This window comes from Crinia signifera, chromosome 1, assembly GCF_055691185.1.
Source record: "Crinia signifera chromosome 1, ASM5569118v1, whole genome shotgun sequence".
Classification (NCBI taxonomy): Eukaryota; Metazoa; Chordata; class Amphibia; order Anura; family Myobatrachidae; genus Crinia; species Crinia signifera.
The window spans coordinates 192,791,263-192,805,585 of record NC_139217.1 but is presented as its reverse complement, the minus strand read 5'-3'; the positions used below and the strand labels follow the sequence as shown (position 1 = coordinate 192,805,585).

The following is a 14,323-nucleotide window of genomic DNA, read 5'->3' as shown; positions in this document are numbered from 1 at the left end:
CCAATCACAGCGATCGCCGACGGGGGGGCGGCATCGCAGCCCCCCCTGGGCATGCAGGGACATGTCTGCTGTCAGGGACAGCAGACATCGTCCCTCTGTCACTGCGTCTCTAGACGCAGTGACAGTTTGAAGCCATGACGTATATATACGTCATGTGTCGGGAAGTACATCCCGGCCATGACGTATATATACGTCAAATGTCGGGAAGGGGTTAAAGGGTTACTAGTTTGAAATATTTCTATCAGTACCAGGAAGCCAATTTAGATGCTAAATTCGACTCTCTAGAACAAACATACCTGGCAGAGGGCCTAGACTCATCAAGGCTTGCCTGGCTCTTGGCCCAGAAGACATGGAGACATTGTTTATGAGATAAGGCTCAATATAGTCTTCTTTTTAGTTCACACTCTCACTATGCTTTTGAGGATAATTCGGGTAGCTATTTGGCCAATCTTGCAAGGGTGGAGGGTTTGTCAAGCACATTGGTGGAGCTTTGGGGCTCTGATTGGTCACGCTTAACAAAAACTCCAGGGATTGCCCCTGTCTTTGTGGTATACTATCAACAACTTTACTGCTCTAAGTTAACTTGTAACGCATCGGATCTAAATATTTACATAGACAATGTGTTCCTTACAACGCTTTCTGTTGAGGCTAGAGTTTTTCTGGATGCTCCTGTGCCACTCAATGAAATTTAAGCAGTAATAAAAACTTTTCCTACTGGTAAGGCACCAGGGGTGGATGGGATTCCTTTGAAACTCTATAGGAAGCATAAAGAATTATTTCTGCCATATTTGTATGACCTCTTTAACCGAATGTTTTAAACTAACACTTTGCTGTGTAGTATGAGATAACCATTTATTATTGTTTTCCCAAAACTTGACATAGACCTTAGCTACCCTGACTTCTATTGCCCAATATCACTCCTCCCCACTGATATTATGATTTTCTCTAAAATCTTGGCTACCAGGCATAACCAGGTCATTCTGCAAGTGATTAACCCCATGCCTGGCAAATCCACATCCACTGACCTACGTTGACTATATAGTAGTAGTACGTTTATTTATAAGGCGCCGCAAAGTGTCCGCAGCACCGTACATAGCAAACAAAAAAGAAATTACAAGGTAACGTACAGGGTGTGTTGATAAAATACAGCATAAGTAGGTGTATAGCTGGTAGAACTAAAATCAGCATCAGTTCAGAAGTAGGTGTCGAAATTGTCGAGGAGACTGAAGATGAAGTAGAGGAAGGGAAGAACAGGACAGGAGCACAGGTGAGGTAAAGAGGTAGGGTGAGTACGTGAGGAAGGAGCGCCCTACTCATAAGAGTTAACATACTAAAAGGAGGTGGGTGGACGAACGAAAAACAATAGGATAAGTAGGAATGGAGGCAGGATAGGAGGATCAAAAGAGGTTAGGAGGAGGGATATTCTAGTCGAAAAAAGTGGGTTTTGAGGGAGCGCTTGAAGGAGGTAAGGGAAACAGAAAGCCTGATGGGTGGCGGGAGGTTGTTCCAGTGCAGGGGGGCAGCGTGAGAGAAGTCTTGGACACGGGAGTGGGAGGAGGTAATTAGGTGAGAGGTCAGTCGGCGGTCAGCAATGGAGCAAAGAGGACGGGAGGGAGTGTGGATAGAGATCAGTGAAGAGAGGTAAGGAGCGGTGGAGGAAGAGAGAGCCTTGTAGGTGGTGGTAAGGAGTTTAAAGAGAACTCAGAAAGGAATGGGAAGCCAGTGAAGAGATAGACAGGGGGGGAGGTGGAGGTAGAGCGGCGGGAGAGGAAGATGAGCCTAGCAGCAGCGTTAAGAATGGATTGGAGAGGTGCGAGGACCTCTCCAGTCCACTGTCTCAGATACTCACACTATATACTTACCTGCAGGCAACTAGTGAGGATCATCAGACTTCCTCAACCTCGGTCCTCAGGACCCCACACAGTTCATGTTTTCCAGGTCATCTATGCATTTTAAAATGTGACAGTTGGTGATACAGAGGGCATCTGCTGGTGACCTGGAAAATATGCACTATGTGGGGGTCTTGAGGACCGTGGTTGAGAACCACTGTCTTATAGTTTCATGAGATGCTACCAAAGCATTCTACTCCATAGAGTGGGGGTTTCTATGGGAGTGTCACACTCTGTTTATATTGTGTGAATACCTGATACTCTGACATCACCTGTGTCAGCTGATCTCAGCAGCCTATCACACACCTGCAGCTGAGTGATACTCCCTGTGAGAATTCCCACTGGTGCCAGAAGCAAAATGTTACTTCCCTGAGCTACATGTTTTCCTTGTCCCCCATGTGCAAGTGAAAGATTCTGTTATCTGGCCCAGAATTGCAGTTGCTGTAATTCCCTGCACTTCAGCTAAGTACTTCTCTGCAAGTAATCATCCTGCTGACATCCAGCTAGCAAATACAAGCTACCAAGTTCATCCTGCAAACTCCAGTTTGCTGATGCAGCTTCGGTTTCCTGCTTGTTGATTCCAAGCTCATACCTGAAGTCAATTACCTGGGAAAAGGGAAGGGGGGGATTTTGTCTTTGCACTAGTGTCACTGACAATTACACCGAAAAGTGTATGTCTGAATATGTAGTTCCACAATACGAAGATGTATAATTAGATACTAACGTATCTGTCAATTATGTGTGTGGAGGTGCTCCCTAGAGAGTGATATGATGCAACAAAGAAGAAAAGAAGAACTCTCTCTTTTTTAGGGGCACAACTTGGTTTGTTAAGTATAATTAAAAATTAGCTTTTATTAGGTAATCAATTAAAATATTGGGAGCCAGTCATAAGGACAAGTACAATTTCACATACAAACATAAAACATATATCGTCTGTCAGAGAGACTATATATCTCCTGGACAGGAGAAAAGAAAAATTTCAAATTTCTATATAATTGTCACAGTTACTGTCTGTGTTGTAGCTTAGGTGCTTAAAATTTTTTTTTTTACCATGAAGGCAATACGTTTTTACATACATACATAAAACATATATCGCCTGTAAGAGAAAAATTATCTCTACTGGACAGGACAGAAAAGAATTATAACTGTCACTATTACTGTAAACTTGTGCTTAGTAGCTGTTGTGCTATTATATCATTTAGCTACATATACTTAATTACAAGCTAGCGAAAATATACCTTATAAGGGAATATTTGATATGCTTCTAATGTGGTATTATCCCACTTATTATTGTTACATCAAATTACTGAGATACTGTAAATAGTAACACAGAAACAAAGAGTTTAGAACAATGTTGCAATACTGTTGTCAGCACAGTGTCCCATTACTATGCAGTCTCGTGGTTGCTGGTATTACACGGTAATGCTGCAAATGACAATTGCACATATATCAGGAGTTTGTGATGGTGTTACAATACAATTTATCAGTCTAATATCTCACCGATACACTGTCCTTTGGTTGTTAGTATTTAGTCACCACAACTGTCGCATTTATTTCAGATAGCTAGACAATACCAACAGGACAAAATGTTTCAGAGTATATAAAGGACTGCTATTATGTATAATCACAAACAACTGACAATAGAGGGAAAAGTATCCCTGATAACAGGAAACCAGAATTCTGTTATGAGTAGAAGAGGCTGGATATCTAGTAAATTCAACAACCTGTCAATATACAATCTTTTATTATACAAAGCGGTCTTCATGTTATCACATTAAGTATCTAAAAAAAAAAAAAGATATACAATAAATATAATAAACATCAGTGCCATATGTGGCTATTAATCATTAGGCCACTTTCCTAATTAAGGATACCGGAACGTAACTCCATAGAGCTTTGATGGATCAAAACAAGGGGTGCCTTCCTGTGCTACAGTGTATACATATATAGTAAATTAGTCATTGTATGTGATTGGACAGCGGATCCAGCACTGGATCTGCTGGCCCAATCACATCTGGGGGCGTGCGTTTATACTGGTGCCCCTGTCATTGCGGCATCAGTATAAGTGCCGCTTCCCCATTCATTTTCAATGGGCTTGCTGCCCGGAGTTTTAATGTTAACAGCGGGAGGCACCTCTCCCGCTGCCTCCCACCCTCACATGCAGCAGTGGGAGGCAGCCGGAGAGGTAGAAATGATGAAAATAATAAAAGAAGATATATAAATATCTTCTTTTTATTATTTTCATCATTATGACAGGGGAGGCTCTGCCTCCCCTGACTGCACGTCCCTGCACAATAGGTGTCTGCAGTGCATGTAACCATTGCTGCTTCACGGGTGATATACCATATGCAATGTGCTCTAAATAAACAAGGAAGAATATGTTGCCACAAGGTGATTAATAAACATATATTTATTGCCTAAGGCACCGGGATCTGGGGGGGCGCCACGAAGTCTGCCTATCAAAAAATTAAGAATGTCTATGAGGATCCATTGTATTTAATGCAGGTGGTTACTGTGGAACTTCACCCCCTTCCCTTCCCTACTTTGCTGCTCCGTCCTCCTTGTACTCTGTTGTGGTGGTAAAGGGGAGGGTGCTGGGGGACTTGCCCACCTCCCCGGGAGGCTGGGAGGACCTCACTGTTTTTTAGCCTCCCTGCCATTCTGGAATGTTCGGCAGGTATGCCTTAAGGCAGGGGTGGCCAAAACCTGTCCTCAAGATCTACCAACAGTTCATGTTATTCAGGCAACCTGTGGATCTATGCTAGGAATGAAAGCAGCAGATTTGAAGATGTGACAGTTAGTAATGACTAAAGTTGTGCACCAGCTAGGTGATTTGGAACGTGGACCGTTGGTAATCTTAAGGACCGGTTTGGTCACCCCTGCCTTAAGGGGTTGGAAAGTGGGTATGGGTGGCAGTATGGGGGAGGGGCAGTCAGTTGAAGTTTTGCCTAGGGTGCCAAAAATCCTTACACCAACCCTGACTGGGAGCACTTGTACTGTACAGTACTCCAGTCAGCTCTACCTGCCCTTGGTCCAGTCCCTATGCATGTGGTGGGTAAGAGGCAACACACACCAGCACCACTCACCATCCTTTATTTATTATTCTTTTGTGACAGCCGATTCCAAGAATATCCTCTGGGTTCACTCTGGCCACACTCCAGCCAATTCCAAGCACTCCTCTGCATCCGTTTTGGTCCATCTTTACTCAGTGCTATGCAATTACAGTTTCTGCTATACTTACCTTTATTGATATAGGGCGGGATGTTAACATCTGCTGGGCCCTAGGCAAGTGCTTGGTTGCTTGTGGAAAATCCACCTCTGGTGCAGAGTGTCCAGGATGACATTATCTGCCAGAACAGCAGCAGCATAGTGGGCATTTCTGACTGGTCACATCTGATTCTAATGCAGTCATGCCAGCCTCGCCATGCAAGTTTGTAATAGCCAGAACTTAGTTTTTTTTATACATAGTTTGAGTGGTACAGATTTTTAGTCATTTTCTGATATTTTACAGCCTTAATTGCAAATGCACAACCATTATATATGCGCCAATGACCTACTGTACATACATATCCAGGCATACAGCATAAAACATTGCAGAAGACAAGTTGTTAGTAGACAAAACGTAACACAGAGGTGCAGCTATACTCAGATTTTAACAGTATATTAGTCACTGTGCAGGAACCATGCGGGGGTATGACAGCGCAGAGTATGAGTGCAGGCTGTGTGCCCCGCATATGGCCAATTGGCCACCTTGCTGTGAGGGGCGCTGCCTGCTCAGGTCGCTGCACCCTCACTCGCGTCACCCGCCGCCGCCCTCTCTCTCTCCCAGTCCTGTCTGGGAGGGGCGAGCGGACAGTCCCAGTGTGTGAGGTAGGAGAGGAAGAGAACACCCAGGAGAGCAGCCCTAGTATATAACACGGGCGGAAGTTCTATAGGCAGCAGCCGTAGCAGAGAAGCAGAGCAGCCCGCCAGTCTTCCCGTGCCCCGACTACTACCAACTGCCACCGCGCTCATTACAGGTGGGTCCCCTGCACCCTGCTGCCATACAGTGCGCTGCGGGAGGAGGGAGTTCCCCGCAGTCTTTTCTATGAAGTCATGGAGTATAGCAACAGCTGCGCTCTATATAACGCCGCAGCCGTGCCTGTAGTATTAGTGGCGGCACCTCTGCCCTTTGTGTACCTGTGAGCTGGTGGCTGAGCACGTAGCGGAGGAGTGCGGGTATGGGGCAGAAAGGCACACCCTGCCAGCCCGGGCACAGCCACTGCGGGGAGACTCTCCTGTGATTTCTCCTTATTGCCATGGTGTTAGTGGTGTGCTGCAGCTCTCCCAGCATTACAGAGCAGTGGCAATGTATGGGGGCATGCTGGCACCTGGGAAAGGAATGGGTGTGTGTGTGACTTTTATGATACACAAAGTCTAAAGTACACTTCTGAAAAACAGCAGGTCATGTTGTGCTGCCCATTATCTTCTTACATGGTATTGTCATATATTGTGTTTGAGAATTGATACAGTTTTCTACTGCAAAATAATACAGATGTCCTGCTGCTAATCCCAGCCTCTGTCACCTATGTCCTATAATGCCTCTGTCGGACTATGGTTGTGCAGATTATTATATGAGTGAGCAGGTCTCTGAGTTTAAGACAGTGGTTCCCAAACTGTGTGCCGTGGCTCCCTGGGGTGCCTCGGGACACTTGCAGGGGTGCCCTGGGTTGGTGGTCCAGGACCAATTAAAATTATTAATGGCTAATTATTTATGAGCAAAACAAGTTCTGGTGGCTGGCAATTATAAAATGTGTATAAACAGAAGCAAATCCTGCCCTTTACCACATAACTGATCCTAAGAATCGCATATAAACCCAATCTAATAAAAAAAAAATTGGCCTAGGGGTGCCGTGAATTTTTTTTTATACTCTAGGGTGCCGTGAATCAAAAAAGATTGGGAACCCCTGGTTTAAGATGAGTTCTTTTTTTTTGTCCTGTTGAGGCTCCATACATTAGGCAGCAGCAGTCTGAGTTTCACTCAATGACTTCCTGTCAGTCTGGCAACATTATTTTTTGTAATTGTGCTAATGCTGAGTTGGAGCTTTAGAAAGGAAGTGCCCACACAGAGACACACAATGCCCCCGTTTAAGGATCCAGCAGAGGGGAAATATGCTGCTCTTGTATGGGCGGCCAAGTACAGTAAGTGGGCGACTGCATGGAGTCATAAGATTATATTCTCTTCTTCTTTTCATCTAAGGTCATTAGCTAGCTCACTTAGATGTTCGAAAACAGATGTACTGCTTCAGGCTCTGCTTCCTTTGAATCATCATTCTGATTTTACTTCTAACCTATTACTACTGTATCCTGTGTGTCATACAAGGGGAAGGTGTGTATCCTGTCCTCCGTGCAGTGCTTTTATAGTTGGAACGCTGTAAACTGTTCAGGCAGTGTCTGTGTCTTTTAAGCTCATCTGTGAGTAACCCCTTTTTACTTCCAAGTAATCCCCCTTTTTTCTTCATTTAAGTTTAGCAGATGATTATGCATGTTGAATGCAGTCAAGGGCAGGTATAGGGTGTGTTTGGTTTCATAATCACTAGGCATAACTTAACTAGGAATGAATGCTTGCTGAACAATGTTAACTCTGTATGTACTACAAAGGTGATGCAGTTTTCCACCTTTCTGTGAAATGGACTAGTCACAATCTGTGTGATCACTCAGCACAGTTTTTTTGCATCTAGCCCTGCAAATTCATTAGAATACAATTAGGTACTTGTGTAGTTTCACGGCGTCATTTAATCGCATGCAATTCGATATGCGATTTAGTACCTGTTCATACCCCCACTATCCACTACGGCATGGAGTTGATTTGTATTCCACGGCCCTTCACGGGGCTCGCTGCACTGGCCACGCTTCGGGCTCAGTGAATACATGTCAAGTAATCCGTGTCCTGTCGCGGGGCTCGCCACGCTTCGGGCTCGGTGGCTCACTGCACTCGCCACACTATATAATCGCTTCCATGCCGTAGTGGATAGTGGGGGTATGAACAGGTACTAAATCGCATTGCACGTCAAATCGCACCTCCTAATAAAATGTGCTGGGCACGCCTATGATCGCTGGACAAATTTGTCCTCGTACTAGCAAAACCATGTGCACTGTAAATGAGGCTGATGTAACCAGTGGTGCAAGTAGAAAAAACGACTTAGTAAAACGACTTAGTGGTACTGTGCCGTGCGCCTTGAAAATGGGCGTGGCCTTATGATACTAGGGGGAGTGGCTGGAATACTGCACGCAGAAGGCACACAGCCAAAATTTACACAGTAATCCCTGTTATGCCTCACACACCCAATACATATGACCCATGCCATAATGCCCGTTACACATTATGCCCCACACCATAATGCTCATTGCACCGCACAACTGATGCCCATTACTAATATGCCCCCACAGTGCCACACATATGCCCAGAGTGCCAGATATCATATGCTCCCCAGTGCCACACATGCCCCCAGTGCCACACATATGCCTCCAGTGCCAGATATCATATGCCCCCAGTGCCACACATATGCCCCCAGTGCCAGATATCATATGCCTACACATATGCCCCTAGTGCCATATATGCCCCCACAGTTCCAGAAGTAAGCAGCACAACTCGCCCTCCTGCAGTGATGGCTGTGTCTGGTCCTCTCCCCCTTCCAGTCCCCCGCCGCCGCTGCCTGCTTCCCTGGGGAGGGGAGCGCATCTAGCGTCTCTCCTGCCCCGGCTTCACTGACTGACCCGGAGCCAGCCAATCATATCTCGCGGGCTGGCTCCTGATTGGCTGCCAGGCGGGAGCCCAGTCACAGTGACACAGGGAGGGGAAGGAGAGACGCGCGATGCGCTCCCCTCCGAAGGCAATCAGCTGGGGCGGCGTAGGCCGCGCCCCCACCACTTACATATGCACGCATGCGCATTAATCACTTCCGGGGGGTGTATTTTATATGGCGGTACCGGCAATATATCTTTTACCAGTACGCCATACCACCCCGTCTCTTACCAGTATGCTATACTTGCACCCCTGAATGTAACAAGTGCAGGGAGAGTTACATTTGGGTGAGTTATTTGGTTTCTGTGCAGGGTAAATACTGGCTGCTTTATTTATTGACTGTAAATTAGATAGTTTCAACACACCCCACCCAAATCTAGGGCTGTGTACACATGGAGGGATTCAGGGTCACTTTCTATTCGATTTGGACTATATAGTCCAAATCGAGCAGAAAGTGACCCTGAATCACACATAAACATGCGAGGCCCCATGGCATTAGTTTACTTCTGTTTCGATCTGCCAGATGGAAAGGAGGGCCATACACACACACACACACACACACACACACACACACACACACACACACACACACCGTAACTATCTCTGCACATGTTACATTTGCCCCACCTGCACTGCACGTGGTTTTGCCAATTTTAAGAACAAATTTGCCCTGTGATCAGGTCTGAATTAGGCCCTAAAGCTGGGTACACACGCAGATGTATCTGTCTGGTTGGAACAAAAAGTCTGGCTATTTATTGGAGAAAATGACAATTGATAATTTGTTCCTAAACCCTGGTAAATAGAAAATTGGGTACTTATGTAATATCTGGGCTCCCATTTTTCTTATGAGACCGCGTCCCCTCGCTGGGTTCGCCACGCTTCGGGCACGGTGGCTCGCTGCGCTCGCCACACTATATAAAATCAACTCCATGCGTAGTTGGATAGTAGGGGTATGAAAAAATGGGGTGCATTTAACATGGGAGCCCAGATAATACATAAGTACCGAAAATTGTCGTTCAGACAAATTGGTTAAATTCATTTGATATAAAGGATTTGTCCAGACTTGAACCGATAAATCTGTAGGTGTGTATCCATATTTAGGGGGTATACAATCCTTAACGCTATTTCCAACGGGGGAAATAGCAGCAGGCGCCTATTCAATGCTGTCTTTCCCGACAGCGTTGAAGCGGCATCTCGTCAGAACGGGCCCGTTTTGCCAAGAACAGCCGTGGGTTGTCGAGATCGTGGCCCTATCTTGACAATCCACGGCCATTTATGCGGACACGTCCCCTTTTTGCCGATCAGCAGGCGGGATATTGAATCCCACCTGCCGATAAACTGGAGAGTGGGCTGAAAACGGGACAGGGTTTTGACTGTCGGGACTTACCCACAGTCGGGACCTGCAATTGAATACCCCCCAAAGTCTCTGCTCTTTACCAGGGACAGGGGTGAGATTCACAAATTTGCAGGCTTGCTAGACCTGGCAAATTCCCAGGTCACGTGTCTGAACGGAGTAGAAAAAAAAATATATATATAATTTTTTTTTTTTTTGACAAGACACTGGAGTTATAGCTGCTACTTAATGTTAATTCATTTACAGTGATGGGCAGGGCTACATCATGAAATGTGTGTGGCCCAGTACAAATAAAACAAGCAGGACCTCCCACTAACCCAATGGATACACTTAAGATAGAAAAACTAAATTCATGAATTCTATTAGACTAAAAATAAAAAAAATATTGAAAGGTTAAAATACTTTTAATTCAAAGATTAAATCTAACAATGAGAACTTCTGAGATCCTATTTTACTATGTAATAAGGTAGTGCCTTGATTCCGTTTACCAAAAGGATCTTTCCCATCAGACACTGGGGTAACCTCTTCATCTATTGGGAATATAAACGTGTGGTGAGCAGAGTTTAAACAAAAAGGAAATAATCTACAGAAAACGATCCTAAGAGATAAGGTCACAAGACATGCTTTCCCCATCTAAATCCTGCCGTTCCAGTGAGTACGATCTGACAGGTGTGCCCAGTGTCCCTCTGATCCTGTCTGAGAATGCTCCTTATTCATAGGCAGTTCATAGCTGGATTTCTCTGTACCAGCAGGACTCTGTACATGAGTACCGCCTGATGGTGGCCCTGATTGGGATTTATTTATATTGTGAAATGTCTCCTTATTCATAGGCAGTTCATAGCTGGATTTCTCTGTACCAGCAGGACTCTGTACATGAGTACCGCCTGATGGTGGCCCTGATTGGGATTTATTTATATTGTGAAATGTCTTTTCTAAAAAGACTGACACAATTAGATTAGAATATTTTATATGAATTTATCACATATCATCATTTTGTTTTCTTAAACTTTTAAGAAAGTAATTTGTTGTGCAGTAAACTGGCTAAGTGTTAATTGTCCTATTTTATGTTATGTACACTGTATCTGCAAAAATCTTTTGTGAACCCATTCATGTGTTTGTCAATTAACTACATTTTTTTTTGCATGCTGACAAATAAGTTTTGGATTGTTGAGCTTTAATACATTTACATTGTATAGTCTTAAGGCCCCCATACACTAGGGCGACTTGTCCTGAGGACAAGTCGCCCCCGACTTCCCCCTGAACTTCCCCGGCTTGATTAGATTGGCACTTGATGTGCCATTTTTTACATGTGATAAATCGTCTCGATTTATCACATGTAAAAAACCCGGGGAGCAGGGGGGGGGGGCTACAGAGCAGGGCTGCTGGTGGGAGCAGGGGGGGCTGGGGACGCTGCAGGGGACACAGGCGGCATAGAGCCGGGCAGAGGGAGCCGGGAGCTGTCAGTGCTAGAAAAAAAGCCTATACAATGAATGGGCAGCCTGTGATTGGCTGAGCGCTCTCTCAGCCAATTGCTGACTGGCTGAGAGAGCGCTCAGCCAATCACAGGCCGCCTTGTATGGTCTTTTTTTTTTTTTTATTCAGTACTGACAGCTCCCGGCTCCCCCTGCCCGGCTCTATGCCGCCTGTGTCCCCAGCCCCCCCTGCTCCCTCCACCGCTGCGCCGCCCCACTAGGTCCCAAGTCGGGTGGTCGGACGTGCAGCAGGTCCGACCACCCGACGCAGATCCGATGCGCACGGGACCGCGCATCTGATCTGAGGGGACATCAAAACTAGCCGATTTTGGTCCGATTTCGGCCAGATCCGACTGATCTGGCCGAAATCAGACCAAAATCGGCTAGTGTATGGGGGCTTTTATAGCTATTAGTTGGTACTGGCAGTAGGAACTGTTCTTTTAATGTGTGCATATTCAACAGCTTGACACACTTTCTATTAAACATTCATTTTGGTAATACAGGTTGAATATCCCTTATCTAAAATGCTTGGGACCATAAGAATTTTGGATAACAGATTATTCTGTAATTCAGAATATTTTTATATTTCAATGAGGTCTCTTGCATTTATGTTGTATAAACACACGAAATACACACAAAAATATTTTATTTGTGCATAAAACAAGGTTTCAAATCATGAAACAATGTTTGTGTCCTATCTCGGACACTGAGGGGGGGTATGCAATCACCGGCGCGCATCTCCCGATGGGGGGAGATTGCCACCGGGCCCTATTCAATGCTTTTTTCCTCGACAGCATTGAACAGGGTAGCACGTCAGAGCGAGCCCGACTTCACAAGCAGTCAGGCTCGTTCTGCCGAGAACGGCCAGGAAGTGAAGAGATCTCGGACGCAGCTCGCCTCTTCCCGGCCGCAACTCGCGGCCACGACCCCTTTTCATCTCACTAATGGGACAGGGTCACGGTGGTCGAGCAAGCTCGACTGCCATGACCCCCAGATTGAATACCCCCCTGGATGTGAATGCCAAGCCATCATTGTCTTGCACCTATTTAGTGTCCGTTACATATCATGTCCTCAGTAGTGCTGTTACAGATGTCCCCAGTAGTGCTTTTAGGGTACTTATGTAGTATCTGGGCTGCCGATTTTGTGATTGTATGCCTTACCTTAAGGCATACAATCAGATGCGATGCGATGCGATTCGATGCGATTTTGCATAGGATTCAATGTTAAGAAGATCCTGTTCATTTCCCCACTATCCAAGTGGGCATAGAGTTGATTTTATGGGAAGCGGTCATCTATTAGAATGAACTTAGGTCTACAGTCATTAGGTCGACCCCACTAGGTCGACTGGCAGGAAGGTCGACCTGACTTAAGGTCGACATGGGCCAAGGTCGACATGACTTAAGGTCGAATGTGCATAAAGGTCGACATGAGGAAGGTCGACTGGTCATAAGGTCGACATGGGTTTTTCACTGTTTTTTGAGCCGACATGTGCCGACAGGCGGTATTTCATGCCCTACTATCCACTAGGGCGTGGTGGGAGAATAAAATAGTGTGCCGAGCGCAGCGAGGCACCGTGCCCGAAGCATTGCGAGCGAAGCGAGCGATGCGAGGGTCCGATTCTCATTGCCAACTGTGTCCATGTAGACTGTGTCGACATTCGGATCAAAAAACAGTGAAAAACCCATGTCGACCTTATGACCAGTCGACCTTCCTCATGTCGACCTTTATGCAAATTCGACCTTAAGTCATGTCGACCTTGGCCCATGTCGACCTTAAGTCAGGTCTACCTTCCTGCCAGTCGACCTAGTGGGGTCGACCTAATGACTGTAGACCTAAATGCAGTCTGACGAATGATCCCATTCCGATTTTATATAGCGTGGCGAGCGCAGCGAGCCACCGAGCCCGAAGCGTGGCGAGCCCCGCGAGGGGACGCATATTTCTTAAAAAGTATTCTGTGTCCCCTCCCGGGGCTCGCTACGCTCGCCACGCTTCGGGCTCGGTGGCTCGCTACGCTCGCCACAGGTTTATATCCAACTCCATGCCCACTTGGATAGTGGGGAAAGGAAAAGGACCCCTTTTTCCCATTGAATTCTATGTTAAAATGGACTCAGACCATTTTAACATTGAATCCTATGGAAAAATCTTGACCATCACATCGCATCGCATACGATTTGGTCGCATGCGATGCAATGCGATCCGATCCGATTTCTAAATCGGACGCCCAGATACTACATAAGTACCGCTTTTAGCAAAAAAAATAAAAAATTCACTTTCTGGAATGTGTGGTTTTCGGAATAATTTGGATAACGGATACTCAACCTGTAGATATGATTAGTTAAGCTGATTTTAACAGTTCTTGCAGCCAATGAGAAAACATAAGTATCCCACATTGGATACATTTAATATTTATTTATTGAATCAATTGAAATGAGCTGTGCAGCGTGAAGTTGCAAAGAACTACGGTTTCCCCACACAGTGGAGGATTATTGGGTTAGGGTGAAAGATTTTTGATAAACCTATAAACTAGCAGTGATCTATAAGAGTATGGGCTGACTTTTATTCACTTTCTTGGTTTATCAAAATGTAAGTACAGACATTCCTCACTTAACGACCAGGTTCCGTTCCTACGACTCGGACCCTTAAAAAAAATTGGTCGTTAAACAAACGTGTAGAAAAATACATAATACAAGTACAGTACACTTTCTAAATATAGAAACGTCATACTTCTGTTCTCTGACATGTTGCGGAGACGCTGCCAAACATGCGCAGCACGGGTCACTAAACAGTCTGGGCAGGTCGTAAGTCTGAACAGTCTCAGTGTGTT

At 45.5% G+C, this 14,323-nt stretch overlaps 1 protein-coding gene across 8 annotated transcripts in view; it reads left to right on the top strand.

Moving 5' to 3' along the window:
- Positions 1 to 5,663: 5,663 nt before the first annotated feature.
- PDLIM5 (PDZ and LIM domain 5) overlaps positions 5,664 to 14,323 on the top strand; it is a 190,068-nt gene continuing 181,408 nt past the window's right edge. For 2 of the 8 annotated variants that reach the window (XM_083179093.1, XM_083179094.1), the window contains exon 1: positions 5,672 to 5,908. The gene's annotated coding sequence lies outside the window, so the exon portion shown is untranslated. Of the gene's footprint in view, positions 5,909 to 14,323 lie in introns of all 8 variants that reach the window. The other 6 variants (XM_083179095.1, XM_083179088.1, XM_083179096.1 and 3 more) reach the window with 6 other exon arrangements.